General features: G+C 38.9%; 1 long non-coding RNA gene across 1 annotated transcript; it reads right to left on the bottom strand.

Annotated features, from left to right (window-relative positions):
* Nucleotides 1-9,046: 9,046 nt before the first annotated feature.
* Nucleotides 9,047-17,080, bottom strand: LOC114016722 (uncharacterized). Its single transcript, XR_003561372.2, has 4 exons — nt 16,345-17,080; nt 16,089-16,215; nt 12,776-13,052; nt 9,047-11,468 (listed from the first exon to the last, which is right to left on the bottom strand). It is a non-coding gene; the product is annotated as an uncharacterized LOC114016722 (long non-coding RNA).
* Between the last annotated feature and the right edge of the window lie 1,336 nt (nt 17,081-18,416).

Raw genomic sequence — 18,416 nt, forward strand, 5'->3', positions numbered from 1 at the left:
GTTCCTCTAACACACAATCAAACATCGCTCTCTTTGAGGATTTTGTTATGGTTTTTAAGGAAAAAGAAAGAAACTATAGCTGATTCCTCAACACCAAATCTGTGGAACTGCCTTTTTATTAACCAGAAGATAAATCAAGCAGTTCTGTGAGTGCCCAGATTAATGCAGCCTGGTGGATTAGAGCACCACAGCTGTGACTGACATTGTGTGTTGGGGTAGGCACGAGCTGCAGCTCAAGCTTTCTGCATGATGGAGACAATCATAATTTTTCTCTTTGATTCTCCTGGTGTTCCATGAGAAGTGAGGTTACCTTGCAGTGTGCTAAGACACAACTACAGTCTGTCCCTTTCCTCTCCCTACCCGCTTAGTTTCACAAAACTTGTAGAACATTATTTGGTTTTCACAATTTTACTCTCTGGCCAAACTCGGGTGAGATCAGCTACTTCTTCAGGGACCACTGGAGGAGCACACCCAGATATAAGTGCATGTGGGGTACACACATACAGAGGATGAATACATAAGCCTCATCTTAGGAAGTCTGGCTAAACAAATGATAACAAAGAGATGGAGCAGAGAGGTATAGTTAGTAGTCAAACAGGTTTTTTTGTTTGGGTGTTTTTTTTAATGAACAAATAGGTTTAGGACACTTCATTCTACTTGCTTTTGGGCAGTAGGACATTTTCAACACTAATACTTTTACTCATTTTTTTCTACCACTCTACAGCGTATGTAGGTAGCTACCAAAGCTCAGGCACTTCCCATTTCAACTCTAGATTTCCAGTGAAGATGGCAATACAAACATGGAAGCATTTAAAAAACGCTTTATACAGACTATGAATGTAATCAATTGTAATTTGCACCTATCAGCCTGTCGGTTCATATAATGACAGCAACCTTTGAGCAATAAACCTCTAAAAACATCCATCTTGTAGGTTTTGAAATAAATACAACAGGATGTTAATAAACTCCAGGAAAAAATCATGCTCCTAACTCATACACATGTTCACAGTTGTATTTTTAGGTTATATATAATAGACAGCAATCTTTGTTTGGAAGCCAACACACACTTCCCCAGTGAACTGCAGGATACACATAAACAATCAGGGCTGGGAAAAGGTCATCCCACGGCTAGAGCTGGGGTTAGCAACAGCACCGGGCAAACCAATTGTTCAGAAAACCTTAAGCAAAGCAAATTAAGCTAAGTGTGATGCGACTGACTGTGCTGAAAGCTGAGAAGACTTAATCTCAGGGATGAGCAAACCTTGAACTCTATCATTCAACAAATTTTATTAAGAATCAACAAGTAGTGAGAGAAGCTACACAGTTAAGCTATAGCTTAAGGGAAAAAGAATGCAAAAACAAGATGAGGAGCATCTAATAAGGTCCAAGGACCACCAGCTGAGGTCACAAGAATCAATAATTAAGAGCTTGGTCCCAAGGTCTCCTTATTGCTGCAGTGGAGAAGGTATTAATGGTATATATTGACTTGCAATTAGGGATTCCTGAAAATATTTCCCTTTTAACTCTTGCAACATAAAATTTTGTTAACAGCAAAAAAATAATATATTGGTAAACTGTGTCTGTTTCCAATCAGGAAAAAAAAAAAAGATTCCACTTGTCCGAAAGCTAAATTTTTGTATCTGAAAACTGAGTTATTTTCACTCCAATGCACTTGGGCACTATATTGTGGTTGTGTCAAGATCTCATTTGCTTTGTTGGGCCAGGATCCCTAGACAGATTTACTTTCACTATACCTAATGCCTAGGGACTCCCATGATGCAAGCAAGAATCTCTGCCTGAAAGTGGGAATTGTCTCATGGAAAACACAGGTATTTCCATAAAGAAAAAAAACCCTCACACCAGCCCACAAACTGTGCACAGACCATATAGTATGCTAAGAGTCCCTGCTAGTTGGGAGGAAAGGTGGCAGAGGAGAAAGCAGGAGGTTCAGAGGTGTTATACACTTTGCAACTTATTGTATGCTTTAAACACAGCTTCACGACACTAATTAGGAAGCTAAGCCCCATGATTTCCTGATAGATTCCTAAATATCTTAGAAAATCCCTCAGGGAGAACAGCAAAATGCAGGAACTCCACAACTGGACTGTAACTAAACAGGCTGAGTTTTGAATCTCACTCCAATCTGTCCACAAAGTCTGCTTTCTATCTGAAATTTCTTCTGTATGTTCCATATCAAGGAAATCTATTTGCTTGTTTGTTTTTCTTCTCTCTCAAAAGTTTCCTGTAAACCAGATAAGGCATCTTTCTGTAAATTCTGAAGGCATTTTAAATTAATACTGCATACTTAATCTTGTCTTAACATGCTTATTGGGGTTTGGGTTTGGGTTTTTTTTTTTTGGTCTGGGAACTATATTTGATGGGATGCAGCAGTTGTACCATCATACTGATTAACTGATGCTCACTGTTACAGGAATATTATGAAACCTAACTGAGTTTGCAGAAATCTTTTCAGAATCTTAAATAAAAGCTGTTTCAGTTTAAGAAATAGTTATTAGGAGTATAAAATGGAAGAACATGTGATTCTATGATATACAGGAAAACTACCAAACAGATCTATGCAAATCTTAGCTAGATGAACACCCATTTGTAGCTCCTGTAACAGAGTTAGAATAGTTGAATACCATGTGCTAGAGCCTGATCTCATTTACTAAACTGCACTGATGGAAGCTGTGTCACTCCTGATTTACACCAACATAAACAAATCAGAATCAAACCACGCAAGAGCCCTAGGGGTATGCTTAGAATGAGAAGAAAAGGAAAGAGCTCCCCACTAGACCAACCCACCAGCTGAGGGGAATTCCTAGTTTGAAGTACTTGCTATATGATAATTGCCAGTTCTCTGGCAAAACTGCCACTTGGTGCGTACAAATCCTTACAGTCATGAAGAAGAATATTTCTCTTCTATAGAGGATAGATAAGCTCAGTGTTTGGGAGGGGCAATGTCTAGTCGTGGTCAGAAAAAGTGATCTGGTAAAAACAAAACAAATTCCTCCTTCCTTATCAATCAGATTAATTTCCTGTATGCCTGAAACAAATCTGCTTATTTTATTGACAGAAGGCTTTTTTTTTAAGTTACCTGCAAGATGGTGGTTCTTTTGAGCCAAATCTGAAGCACAAGATGAATCCTTTCTTACATCCCCAGCAACAGTCGGTGAAGCTTCACTTGCAGCCCACACAGCAGCTGCAGGAGTTGTGATGGAATTACAGCACGGCTGGATGTGAAGAACACAATTGCACTTTAAGGTGCACTCGCAGATCTTGAACAAAAATTTTCAGTCTGCACATCTGATGGAAAGGTCACTCAGAAACAGACCTGTATGTCAGCAACATACTTTCTCGGGTAACTTCAAAGCATATTCAGTGTCATGCAGGACAGAAGCTATTGAGGAACTGTGAAGAACAGTAAGCCCAAATGGGGGATGTTTGCAAGGAGGCTTACAGCCCACACAGGTCCAGCTGGTTCCTGGGCTGTTGTTTGACACAGATCCCATCTTAACAATCTGCAATTTTGAAGTGAGTATTTACTTGGTTCTTGTCACCTGTAGCAATTACCGGCTTCACATTACAACATTGCATACAAAGACTCTCCCTCTACAGTTATTCTAGCCTTACGCTCCAGAACTCCATTTTGGGGCTGAGACTACATTGCATACTACAAACATCCATATCAAAACATATCCACAATGACTTGTCCAAAAAGGGCACCACAAAGCTGGGGAAAAGCCAAGTATTAAAGCTGGATCTGCAAGGATCTGTTCAAGTATCCATATTACAGGGCCATTATACCTCTTCAAAGACTGCCAAAAAATTGAGACTGTATTTCAGATGCCTGGCGACTGTTGTATAGGTGGATATAATACTGCCCTTTACAATGCATTTTTTCCCTTTATCTCTGCATGTGGCAGAGAAAGGCATTTACTAATTCTGCCTATTGCACCTGCAACAATGACTTAGATTCCTCTGCCAGCAAAGTAACCAGCAGGGAGGAATTCTGGAAAAACAAGGGAATGCCAGGAGCAGAGACCAAGTGATCGGACTAAAACCAAGGCAGGATTCCCTACTTGCTGTAATTTTATTCTCTCTAAGTTAAAAGGAAACTGTTTTTTCTTTATCTCTCCATTTTTATTTTTCTAATGCAGTAATTTAAGGTGTGGTGCATTAGACACTCACTTAAAAACCCCTGAAACAGAAATGGAATAATCAACAAACAAGCAGTTCCAGAACTGAGCTGAGTATCTAGAGGCAAGAACTCCAGATTATTCTCTTTGGGTTACAAAGTAAGATTTCCAATTCTTTCAGCTTTTGGGTATTCTTGTTTCTTTTTTCCTAAAACTTCCCCAGGTTGTCATTAGCGCCACTGAACTGGGAATACAACTGAATATAATATTCTTGAAATGAAAATACAAATGCTAGATATAGGGTCTATTCTCCTGCTTACATGAAGACCATGTCAGTCCTGTTTGCCAAGGAATTATTCTAGGATTTATCATCAGCCAGCATCTCCCTTAGCTGTTGTCAGAGCGACTGTTTCTGGGACAATCTCTCCTCTGGTAACTTTGGCTTCTATTCTTTCTTCCAAGATGAAATTGCCTGTTTCCAACTTTTTGATACCTGTATGTATCACTTCTGTTTCTTGCTTGGTATTTTCCTAGTCTTTGAGCAACCTGCAAACTTTGTGATAATTTATTTTTTTTCCTTTGGAATATATGAAAAAATATAAACAGAATGGGGCAGGAGTTAATCCCTGCAAGAGCACAATACCAGCATCTTTGCCTGGTAAGGATGTCACACAGTTACAATTTGAAACAATATGTTCAATCATAATAATTTTGTACCTTTCTCCTTTCTTCATCAAAATGTCATCAGGTACTAAGCAACACTCCCTTCAGAAATCTATTAGTCAAAATTGTAATCTATTAAAAATAAAAATATTTTGAGAGAATTTCCAGGCTGCTAATCCATGTTGACTACATTAACTGCATTATTTCCCCTGTTTATTTGTTAACCGATGCACTCTAATGAATTCATCTGGTATTGAATTCAGGCATTAAGTAACCTAGATTTCTAAACACTGAGAAATGGTAGTTAAATGTCATTTTAAAATATTTTAAATCTTGCAATCCTTCCAACTTTGCCAGTAGACTAAAACACATTGTTGTTAATGACTGAAAAACCTCCTCAGCCTCATCTTTTTAAAATCTCAGAGATATATCATGGGTTCATAAAAACAAAACTCAGTAACTACTCTCCCTCAATATCTCCCAAATTAATATGAAAATTGAAAGTATTTTTAATCATGAGATTATATTAATTCATTAACCCACTTTTTCACCCCTATGGACAAATACATTTTTTCTCTCCTGTGTCACTTTTCTGTCAGTGGTAACTATACCATCTCACCTAATAATAGACAATATTTTTTAGGATTCTTTTTGTTATGTAAGTGAAAAGCTTTCTTGCAGTCCTTAAATGTACCAGCCACTGACATTTCTTTTCTGATTTTTGCCTCCCTTTTCAGTTTTCTAGAACTGTAAATGTCTATTCTGCATTCATTGGTATTGGCTTCTTCTTTAGTAACTATTACTCTTTTTAAAGCTGTATAGGTACTTTCATGCTGTTCTCTACATGTGGGGGTTTTTTGTTTCTTTTTAAGACACAATCTTCTTTCTAAGCTATAAAAATGGCTTTTGGGGGCTCTCAGAATTTTCTTAAATCCTTCAGTTCTCTTCTTCATTAGCTGATTAGTGGCCCTTTTTACACATGACAAATATGCATAAGGGCATGTCACAGTGTGTATGTTTCTACTTATTTAACATACATATGTAAATACAGCAGCAAAATGTTATTCTTTTCTCATACAATAAAGGCAGCTGTCTCAATCACATCAACTTAAAAAAACCCCACTGATTATGCGACATCATCATTCCCTCTAATTTTTAGAGTAAGGTCTAATACAAGATTTTTCTATTGAGGGTACAATATCTTTTCCACTTGGAAATAACAATTTTAAAGTGTTTTGAAAATCCAGATATTTTACTTTTATATTGTGTTATTTCCAACACATTGCTCACACTGAAGTCTGCAAGGATAACACAATATATTTTCCATTATTAAAAAGTACTCATTAGGGACAGTACTTTGGGGTTTTTGTTGCTGCCACAGTAGATGACAACTAAATTCTTTGTCATGTTTTTGTCTTTTAAGACCCTGACCAGCAAACACCTAAGATTACCAGCTTTGAATTGTCTGTCACTTGCAGACTTCTTTTCCTTTGACATACAATGCTAATCCTTGGGGGGTTTTGCTCAACTGGTCCTTCCTTTGTTTTAATAATAAATTTTAACTCTCTCCATCATGCTTATTTCCATCTTGCGTATAATGAGATGGAAAACAGCTGAAGTCTGTGGCTTCTTCTTACCACAGAAGGTGAGAAAACATTGCATGAACACCCCCTCCTGTTTGTTCAGTACATTTCTGCTCATCACCTTCTGTCTCCTGCTGTATACGATGGTACCCACTTCTCCTGCCTGGGGTGATTAATAGCTGACTACTTTCATCCTGGTTTTCATTTTCTTTGGTTCCTCAGCAGCCAGATCCCTTCTTCAAAGATCCGGAGAAGTGCTGCCACTCATAGCAAGAACTCCAAGAACTCCTAATGTTCTCTGATATGCCATGCTACATTAATTATCCTTTTGTTTAATTTCCCTGCCCTTTACCTGCTAGACCCACATACTGATGTGTTTGAACAAAACTGGCAGCAAAAAAGGGACAGATTTGTATCTTACTCCTTTCTAATTTGTCACAATTCTCATACTTTCGACTTTTTGGTCTTTGTGGAGTTCTGTTTTGTTAAAGACAATTTTTGTCAACACATATATTCAGAGAAGGCCCAACATCTTCCTTACATATCTCCCTTACTGTCCACAACAATCTGTCTTTGTATCTAAGACATGATATTACATGGCTGTGATTAGACTTGCACAGCTGCAAATATATTTGCTTAAACTGATGTATTCCTGATATTACATAAATGTCAGAGCAGTAAGCCCCATAATTTCATAGCATAGCAACTCTCTTTTTAGCTGAAATAGGGGGTTATTATTATTTTGTAAAAATAAGATACTTTCATTCAGACCTAGATAGGAATCTCCCCTCCTTCCTCAAGACAACTATGAAAATGATATTGTAAATCTCCTATGGAGAAGAGACTTGGACAAATCAATAATTTATGTTACGATTTTGAAAGATTTTCACCTTGAGGAAGTTCCAGCCCTATCCAATTCTGTAGATCTTGTTTGAAAATGTTTTCCATTACTAATCAAGAGAACCCTTTTCTTTTTCTTTTTATTTATACAAGACTCCTTTGATTTCCAGTGTATGACACTTCAGAATGAAAATGGTGTCTGCATTAATTAAAAACAGAGATGAGGACTCTTACTTTCCTTCCCCCTCACTTAAAATCCAAGTAAAAAGCTGGCAGGCAACACTCAGCATGTAGTGCTCTACTTCCAATCATGAACCCCTTTTATAGATTTCTGTCATTTTAGCTACTCCTGGCTAAAATCACTGGTTATAACAGTGAGTTGGAAAGAAAAATGAACAGACAGTTAAGAGCAAAACAGGGGATAGGTACACATGGCAATTAAATAAGCTTTCTACAAACCTCAGGCAGAGAGTATAGAATCATAGAATCGTTAAGGTTGGAAAAGACCTTTAAGATCGCCAAGTCTAACTGTTAACCCAGCACTGCCAAGTCCATCACTAAACCATGCCCCTAAACACCGCATCTTTTAAATACCTCCAGGGATGGTGACTCAACCACTTCCCTGGGCAACCTGTTCCAATGCTTGACCACCCTTTTGGTGAGGAAATTTTTCCTAATAACCAATCTAAACTTCCCCTGGCACAACTCCTAAACAAGACCCTGGAAGTGCAAGGTTCATGCTGTGGCCTTTGGGGGAGAAAATCTTAATAAGTTTATGCCCAACCATTTCTTTTGACCTCCAGAGCTTTGTCAAGTGTAGACTGCCATGTCAACAACTCACTTCCCAAAATCTCCCATTGTTTCCACAAATCTTCATTATGACTTGTAACAGCATGTTCAAACTGCTTGCTTGCTACCTTCCAAAGGATCTCCCAGGGATAAGATTATTACTGGTTACCTTTTCTTATGCGTTGCACCATAAGTCAAAACCACTCAAAGTGAGGCACCATGCCTAGGTATGCCCACATAAAGCACATACACAAAAGCTCCTGGAATGGTATAACCAATATAAGGGCTGGGACAAGTCTCCTGGTCAAAGTCCCACATTTCCATCTCAGCCACTGCATGCAGCTGTGACATTTCTGAACCCTACCTAGAGACAGAAGATGACATTCAGGCCTTCTGGAAGTTCTAGAACTTGTGTCTGACTGCTGTATGCCAAGTAAAATTATTCCTTACCTCTTTATAGCAAACCACATCTAAGATGTGCCAAAGAGCTATGAAATCTGGCAGAATAGGAAATACGAAAAAAAAAGCAATCAAGGGAAGAGTTCTTTGGGCTGGGATTGGGTTAGCACTGACTTTCAGCTTCAGTAGATTTAGCATTTGTTTACAATAAAGCACCATACTGCATAATTTTTACAGATTTGTGGGATGAAATCAACTGCTTTGTGCAGATATTTGCCTATCATTCCAAACACCTTTTCTACCAATTCACTGTTAACACCATGAAAAAAAACATGAGCTACATGATGCTGGAAATATTCATCTATTTTGGTTCACGATCTGAAGAAATAAACCCATGCTGTATTGAAAGAAAAAAAAAAAAAAACACCACAAAACCACAAAAAAAAGAACCAAAAAAAACCCCACAAACCAAACCCCACCTCATTTAACTTTCCCAAACTTCCCAAGTCTTGATAAAGCTTTATGTTGTGGTCTCACATTCCTAACGTAACAGGACATCACATCAAGCAGGACACAGATCTAAAACAAACTCCAGAAACACAACTTTTGATCAAAACAGAAAGCATGGTTTTATTTAAATATTTTCTTTTTCATGCACAATTAAAAACAACACAAGTAATGAATTAACAGGTAAAATGACAAATAACTTCATGGTCTTTAGTCAATTTTAAGATTATTTAACCATTATCTCAAGGTGAAAAATAATAACCATTGGGTTTTTAATAACATAAAAAACTGATCAAAACTCCCAGTACAAATCAAGAGTTATACTGGGAAAGGAAACTCTAAAACCTCTAAAGATTCAGAAGTGTAGTCTGGGAACGATATAGCTCAGAATCTCTCCTGACTTATAGTCCTACTTACTCCCTCCCATTTCTCATACTAGATTTTTTCCTTTTTCCTTACCTCCCCTCACCCCTACAAAGCAGCTCAGATACCCACTTATCTACACAGCATTCATGGAGGCAACTCTGTGACTAAGACAAACTGATGAATATGTAACATGACCTTAAAAAATGCATGTGAATTATGCAAAGGCATCAACTTAATGAGTACTTTTATTTTGTCCTTTATCACATTGAGGGGTCAGTTTATCTAATAAAAAGCATCAGATTAAATCACTTGTATTCTGCAACCTAGATAACTTATCTGGTTAAAGAAGAATAATTATATGAAATTAATCAAAGGACTAAAATTCTTCTGCCACAGGATAGGATGGGATGTGCCATGGCACAGGGCATCGAGGACATTTTGGTATGCCATCAGAGGTCTCAAAAATGTGACAGAAGTAATTAACTTCTGTCTTAGCAGTCAGAAATAAGAAACCTTTTAAGAATCTTTATTGTGTTTAGAAGATTTTCATAACTGTTATTCATTTTGGTTTCTGGAACAGAAGGGATGATGTCAATATTTTGCAGAATGTAAAACCAAAAAATATGACATCATTTATCATGCCTTGTTATTTCACCTACCTGCTCGTTATCATAAAAGTGGGGTTTGTGCAGACTCTTTAAGGGCGAGAGATGAGCTTTTATTTGTGCAGTGGTTCATTATGATTATTCATATAGGAAACTACAGGTATCTTAGAAATACTCAGAAACCTCACAGATTGCTGCCTTTGTGTAGTGCCTATGAGTGCAACTATTAACTTTAAAAATAAATAAATAGACAAAAACAAAATGAACAAGGAACGATAGCCAATTCCAGTCAGCCTGGCAAGATAGACAATACCATGTAGGTTGGGCAGGTATCTCAAAATGTCATCATTTGCAAACATTAGATTGCAGAAGCAATAGTCAGTGTAAAATCTGACATTAATTACCTTTGCATGAAAGTGTTCAAATAATTTTGAATTAACACATTCCTAATAATTCCCAGCCATGTTTGTTTGGAAACAATTAAACAAAATTGGTTTAAAAAAATAATCTGTTGATGCATTTTCTCCATCTCTACCAACTAATAATTCAACTCTAGAAGTTTCACTGCTCTTTTTATAATGTATGCTTTTTTTTTCACCTGGGTCATTTCTTACCCATGTGAAAGTTCTAGCTCACTTTTCGCCTTCAACAGTTTGAAAACTTTAGAGAAATCATTAATATTAAGAAGAATGCAAAAGACGATAGTTTTCTCATCTTGTCTTTGTTTCTCTTTTCCTCTGGGCCACATAAGGATGTTCAAGTCAGCAGAGACAGTGTTGCTCTTTAAAAAAAACTGCTGATTTAATATTTAGTAGGTGATGGATTCCACCTCAACAATCAGACTCAGGAATAAAAATAGTCTGAATCCCACTCAGTACCATGCACAAATCCATAGATAGAAACCCAAAGTATTGTAGAGCACATTTCCTGCTCAGTGAGCTAGAGACAAGCTGCTGTGATTCCCTATATATACACATATATTCTGAGCTGATGCCTGTCAAACCAGCCCCTGGTTAAGTGGCAAGCATAATATAGCTTCCTTTCCCTAGAGGTAACTGTCCTCATTACTGAAGCGAATGAACCCCTAGGTGTATAATAGAATATTCTTTAAAATATTCATCATATGACAGCTGATATTTCAGCCATATTTGGCTGGAATGCTACATTTTGGGGAATTTAGGACTCCATAGTCAATTAACCTAGTATTTTACTCACCATCTTTTTTTTTTTTTTTTATCATAAATCATTAAACATTTATGCTAGTATGTAACTTGTTACTCTCCTACTCAGGGCTCAGCAAGACGTGCAGAAAAGGGTTTCTCTACTGCAGCCATGTCCATTAAAACATCTGGACTAGCAAGGCTGAAACTTTCCACTTCCACTCAGACAGAAAACACCAGCTCCTCCAAGGTGAGTCACATCACCCAGCATGGCTCTGTTTCCCTCACACTTCTCAGAATCAACAGCGCAGGCTGTGAAAACCTCCCCCTGCCAGCAGGTCTCAGGAAGACCATGGGCGGGTAGGGGGGAATAAAAACGGGGGACAGAATACTTCTCCAGGGATCAGAACAAAGAAGCTGTGTGGGGAGAGAAAAAGAGACAAACACAGCGGTGGGTTACTCAGCCTAAACATTTCCATCCTTAAACACCAAACAATACTTTTCTTTTTCTGTCTCTATCCTTACTTCTTTCTTCAAAAAACACTGCCCTTTTCCCTGCCTCCCCACTCCCATTTGATTCCCTACCTGTTCTTAATTACAGCCACAAACTCCACCAGGTCCTATTCCACCTGCCCTTCCACTGTCCCCCCGCCCAGCACAAGCACCTGCTGCCTCTTTGGTTTAACCTGTCACAACCCTCCCCAGTCCCAGTTCCACGCGTGGCACATCAGGCCAGCACACAACCAGCCCCACCAGCACAGAGGGAGGCTGTCACAGACACGCAAGGCTGTGCGGGAAGTTTATACAGCGCTCGATCGCACTCTGCAAGCCTTCCTGACACCAACACGGTGCACCTGTATTATTTTTAAGAGATTTCTCATGTGATTAGGACTGTCTCTCCATTCCCACATCCTACTCAAATACTGGTGGCAAAAAAATCATCCTTACTCTCATCAGGACTTGTCATCAGAATCCCTCTTTAGTTTTAGTCATTTGCTTAGCCTTAATCTACTGTGCTCATTATGCTGGTCTAATTAAAATTGTTTGCTGATGAATATTGTCAGTAATGTTACAGTTGGCTAAATTAACAGTGGCTTAGCCTTAGCTTTTTTTATCAGCTTAACTATGAAGCACTGATTGATGAGCATTTAAAAGCAGGAATTCCTTTCTTCAGGTCAAATGCATTAAAGGAAAAGCTGGAGATTTGAATGTGATACATCAACAAGTATTACCAAAGAAAGTCTGATATAATTGTGCAGGAGGCAAACCAAATGCACCTCTCCACAACTTCTCTGCAAGCTAGGTCGCAACAACAAAGATGCATTTGGCCCAGACTGTTAAAACAGCAGGAGCAGAGCTTGCTTTTGCTCTAAAACTGCTGTTATAAGCAAAATATCTTGTGGTCTGACTCTTATTTACTTTTTTGGCATAAATAGAATATTTCTAGACCACAAGTATTCCTACAGACAAAAATTAATTGCAGTATTCATCACCATATATGTCTAAATGATAGGGATGCTGGAGTGTTTTACAGCGAAAACACATCCAATTTTAATGAAGTTCAAAAGAAGAAATGTTTATTTATGGATTAAAGTACACAAAGATCTGCTGCTCACACTTTCTGAAATACTGACAGCTTCTTTTTTTTTTTTTTTTGTTTGGGTTTGTTTTTTTTTTAAGAGAGAAAGAGAGTGCAAGGGAAGGAAAGACTTCACATCTCTTACGCAGTTGTGGTGAGTGGATCAATGCTCCCAGCAGACAGCCAGAAACTCCTGGGTCTTTTGACACTAGTTGAGAATAGATGATATACAACTGAAGTCTGAAGACAAAGTTGCCTCTGAGAGGTTGCCTCTGGTGAAAGGGTGGAGATGTTGTGCTGATAGCCCATCACAGCTGCAAGAGGATGTCTCAACACGTCTTAAGAAAGACTGCATATTTCTCTGTTCGGGGCTCAGCTTTGCTACTGCGCAAATTCAGTGACACTGTTTTAAGACTCCTATTCTACAGAAAAAAAGGTGGAATCCAAATTAGAAGAATATCCTGAAGAAATTTATTTTCTATTTAGTAGGTCCTTCAGAGAAAAAAGCATAATTGCCTATCTAAAATTACACCTGAAGACCTAAACAACAAAAAAACTGCAAGAGAAGATGTGAAGGCCTCACAGTGACAGGTAAATATAACAGAACTGTGAAAAAAAAATAAATTTAGAGAAAAATCCAGCTCTTGGATAAAATTCCCATAACGCTTTTCCCCACTTCAGGAATTTGCAGCCACTGCCTGTTGAACAAGAGCTGCTGCTGGTGGTCTTCAGAATGATCCATTAACCGATGGTGCATAGAAATACTAGGGGGAACACCAGCCTCTCCAAAATACAGACTGAGTCTGCTTAGAGTCAGACAGTGGGAAAGAAAATGCTAACACCACTAGAAAACTGTGGCTGTGCATGGCCTTGACAGTGCTCCACTGGATCAACAAGAATCCAGGTTTCCAGAGGCTACAGCAAGTTAACTAGTGCAAGAATTCCTGACTGTTTGTTTTGGTTTTTTTTTAAGTTTTTCTTCGATTCCTCTGTTCAGGCTGTCTGTCTTGACAATTCATTTTTGGGAGGGGTATAAAAGGGAAAAAGAAAATATGACAGGCAGGTAATCCTTACTGCTCTGATAACCACTGCTAACACTGACCTGCTGTCAAACCATCCAAAGACAAGAAAAGATACAATCTGTTGCCGTTATTACAGTACAAATCCTCTATGGATTCAGCCACAGGAAAACCAGTAAGTCCAGAGTTTGACCTTAGCTTACACTACATGGACAGAGAAAGAAAAGAAAATGACAAATAATTTTTGCTAAACCAGCTAACAGCGTGCTGCTTCAATACTCTGCCTCAGGCCATGCAGCCTCAGCTGCACCATCTGCCCTGGAAAGACTCCAGAGAGGCAGGAGCAGCTGAGAGTGCAACAAGTTGAGGATCCAGTATAACCATGACTGCTCTGTGCTATGAGTTCACCTGAAACCTCATCTCCCCAGATCCAATTTCTTGTTCTTAGACACGGACTTCATTAAAATTGTTATTTTTAATGTTTCCACCTCTATTCAGCTGACTTAATTACTTATTTCCTTATAAGTACTGGTTTCATATGCCTTTCCAGTGTGTAACTTTCTCCCTGAATTCACAAGGGACAGCATCCTGGGTGATATGCCACTTAATGATGGAGGTATTAGGCACCAGGAATAAAACACAAGAGATTTTTGTAAGACCAATAAAGCCCATCCAAAGTCTCAGTGACATCAATTTTCAGAGACAAAGGCAAAATGCTTTCTCCTATATTCAGCAGCAAAATTCCCATTGACTTCAACACTGCAGCATATGTCCCTGTGCACTGAAACAAATCACGCGTATATGAATGCAGACAAGAAGAAGTGGCCTCCAGCAAAGCATTTTGTTACCTTTTGGTTCTGAGGAGCAATAGCAAAAACATCTCTTTCTTCAATCTGCATCTCAGAGAAGTCACTCACAAAGAAGTATAACGTTCTGGATCACAGTCTTGTTTTCCTTCCCTTGACATCTTACCATGTTTCCCATTTCGTTTATACATTTCCTTTTTATTCTTGACACAACAGAAGAGAATGACTTCATATGAGGCCACAATGCAAAGACTTTTGTGCTTTCTGAGGGTAGATCGTGTGAGCTAAGGAATAAAACCCAATGGTCTCCCACAAGGAAGAAATAAGGCAGTATGAATCACCTGCAGACATCAGTGTGAAAACCTCCATTTTGGCTAACAGATCAGAGAGCAGGCTGGGGATATTTCAGTTGTAAAAGTGCAAGTCTACAAATTCAGCTGGAGAACATGACTGTCCTGTTTACAGTGCCACAAGACACACACCCTTTGCAACTCTCCTTCACACAACAGAAAGAGTAAGAAAGAGCAACCTGTAGCTGGGCTGCCTCAACCTGCAGAGCACAGGAGCAGCAGCTGTCCCCTGATTACATGCCTGTACACCCTGACACCCCTTCTGCCGACTGCAGAGGCAGCACTTCCCATGGGGCATCTCCACATCAGGCCAGAAGACACTCCTGGCAGTGCAGAGACTGTTCTAAAACCCCTCTATGCTCCTGCAGCTGCACACAGGTCCATGTGACAGGGATGGATTCCTCACACTGAGGTCTGAGTGTAATACAATGGCTGAAATATTTTGCTACTGTCTTCATGATATCAATGTCGAACCTTACACTGTCTTTAGCAGAAGCAGGGCAGGAACCTTGCATGGCATCAGATGAGTTGCTGAATGGAAAATGCACATTACCTGGAAACTGTCTTCAAAACTCATTTTAAAGAGACACTGCAAAAATCTGCCATCATTTTCATCTTTACAGATGGATTAAAGAAGACACCTGAAAATAATTTAGAAAGCTGCCTATTTGTACATGCGTACAAATTATTTTCTGCTTATGCTTTTCAATAGCTGAATCCTGATTACTTCCACTAGTCTTACTGCTCTGCAGGAAAGCACTGCTGCTCTGCTGCTAGCTCCTCACATCCCCGAGGTAAGGGCAGGACCTGTTCTTACTTGTTGAAAATGACTCTGTTGTCTCAGAGCACAGAGCAGAATTTAATGATCAGAAAAGTACCTATTAGATAGGCAACTGTAAACAGTTTTGTGCTCAGGATTTTGAAGGAGGTTATTTCTATAGAATAGTTATGTGGAACGTTTTCTGAAGTATTCACATGTATATTTGGATCCATCCTTGGGGCCTGGATGTATAGCAGACGGATTACAAAATCTGACTTGCAATTGTTTTATTATCACTGCTTACTGCTGCCAAAGCCATTTCCTTTGATATCTCCGATATCATCCCATCATCACTACAGGGAATACAAAGTGATACCCAGCAGACTAGGAAAGGGTAGAGGTGTTCAACAGCTACAGGAGAGGAAGTGAAATTCCATAAGTCAGAGAAGAATGTAAGGAGAGGTAAAGGAGAAGGAATGAGCAAAATGCAGCGGGTCTGTGTGTGCACATGTACGTCTCTCACCTGAATTCACGTTCAGTTCTGAGACTGAAGCCACCATTACCTCCTTGCTGCTCATGGAGAGGTACGTGTGGCTGCATGTGACCTCTGCCAATGAACATCAAAAACACTATGAGGCTCAGACAGGTAGCTGTTAAAAAAAAAAAAAAAAAAAAATAAGGGGGGGGAAAAAGCAGCATAAAAATACTTCTGTAGGGACAGAATAGGTCAGAAGAGTAGTCACAGGATGCAGATCCAGCCATTCATTGTCATTCCTTACCCAGTGCAGTATTTACCACCTGAGGGCCCTCTGGCAGTAACCCATTTGTTGCAGTCCATATCCAGGGAGCATCCACAAGTGCTGTATTACCACCACACCAGCATCAGCTGGCATTGCTTTGGCTGAAGCATAAAGCAGAAGAGCAAACCAGGCAGGGAGATTTAATTTCTGTTACTGAAATGGAGAAGACGAGGACACATTAGGAGGACAGAAAGGAAAGGCTGCCTGTAATGACTCTATCCTTAGCATAAATGGAGGGGCTCACAAGGCTATCACTTTCCAGAAACACATTTATAGGAAGAAGGTTACCTGTTTGGTGCATTCTGCCAGCTGTGTGACCTATTAAATTCCGTTGTCTTTTCCACAAGTGCAAATGTGCAAAAGGCAAATTTCCACCCATCTGAACAAAGATAGTAAGACAGAGCTGTCCTTTGATACCACAGGATACTCCTCAGCAGAACCTATAGTAGGAGGTTCTGAAGCAGTAAGGAGGAGGACACTTCTGCTCACAGCATGATTGCTTTCTTCTCCTGTGGTCATACCAGAACACTGCAGACTGTCTGCGCTGTCTTTCCATGCGTGGAAAAAACAATGCCAAGGAATCTTTCAAGATAGCAGCCTCACTTACCATTGCAGTCATGAGCTTAATGAACATGGCTTTCACAAATCAAGTGAAGAGCTCGCAACACGATCCCAAAGAGGATGTTGGGAAGCAATTTACTGCACTGACAATAAATGGTGTTGCTTTGTCCAAATTTAAAAGTTTGTAATTGTATTGAATTTTGTGGCTATTTCCCTCTGTAACAGCCAAGAAAGGTGAAGGGACTCTGGACATAAATTTATTATAGTTGCTTTACAGACTGTATCTGAAACTGCCGTTTGCCACACTTACACCCTTACCATTGAGATTCACAGTCCTAAATCCTTCCATGAAATTCTCACCAAAATAATGCTACTGTAGTTAGTTCAAGCAGTGCAACAGTCTATACAAGTTTAGTTACAATACAAAAAATAGTACATTTATTAAAATGTACCTGATGCTTTTTAACTTAAATCTTAAATATACAGCATTAATTAACTACCTCTATTTAAAAAAACTATACTACCCATGACCCAAATGGTAGTATCCAGATAATGACAGGCACTGAAATCTATGATCCAGGTTTCCAGGTTCTTGCAGGTGGAGATCAATGGGGTGAGCCAGACACAGCAAGAATTTACACAGAATACAACCACAGGATCAGTACACTTTCCTCTTCTTAGATGATGTTTTACATCTGTCTATTCCTTTAGGATCTACTGCTTTTAAGGACAAATATGATTTTACTTCAGGGACAAACTGTGCTTTTACTTAATGGGAATAATTTGTAGCAACCACTTGTCACCTTTTTAAGAGCTGCCCATTCAAAGGCATGTCCCAGAGAATCACACTAATCATATGAAAAAATATGTTCTGTAGTAAGCTCTGACATATTGCAATGCACTGAATGTTTGACATTTTTATGATTATGCTAATATTGTGACATTTGATGTGCTTGTTTTTGAAAAAACATAGTGCAATTAAGTCTTCTGAAAGAAAACAGAAAGAAACAAATCAAACACGGAGAAGGCACGAAGAATGAAAACTGCTTCTACCAGCTTTGGAAACAAATGCCTGCTAGTCAATGGCAAACAACACGTTTGAACTAGATATTTCAGGATACTTGTCAGTTTTACTCTGAAAGTAAAGAGTACTGATAGTGTGACTCAATTTTTAGCACAAGCACTGGCTTGACTTTCACCTGTTCCCTCTACCTTTGAAGTATATTAGCATTTGTCATAAAATGACTCCTTCCAACACTGAAAGAATTAAAAAAAAAATATCTGGTGCCTCTTAGACAACTTCAAGCTATGGATAACCCAGTTAGGGCAGGGAACCTTGCTTTTAACTTCATCCCTATTTAAAGCACATTGCCTGCTTCAGTTACACCCCAAATTAAAGTAGGAGAGGACTAAGATTTATAAATACCAATACAAATAATTTTGCAATTCCTCTTCCTGCAGACCGGAAGACTACCAGGAAGAACCAGAGA

The sequence above is a fragment of the Falco cherrug genome, chromosome 4 (genome assembly GCF_023634085.1).
Source record: "Falco cherrug isolate bFalChe1 chromosome 4, bFalChe1.pri, whole genome shotgun sequence".
Classification (NCBI taxonomy): domain Eukaryota; kingdom Metazoa; phylum Chordata; class Aves; order Falconiformes; family Falconidae; genus Falco; species Falco cherrug.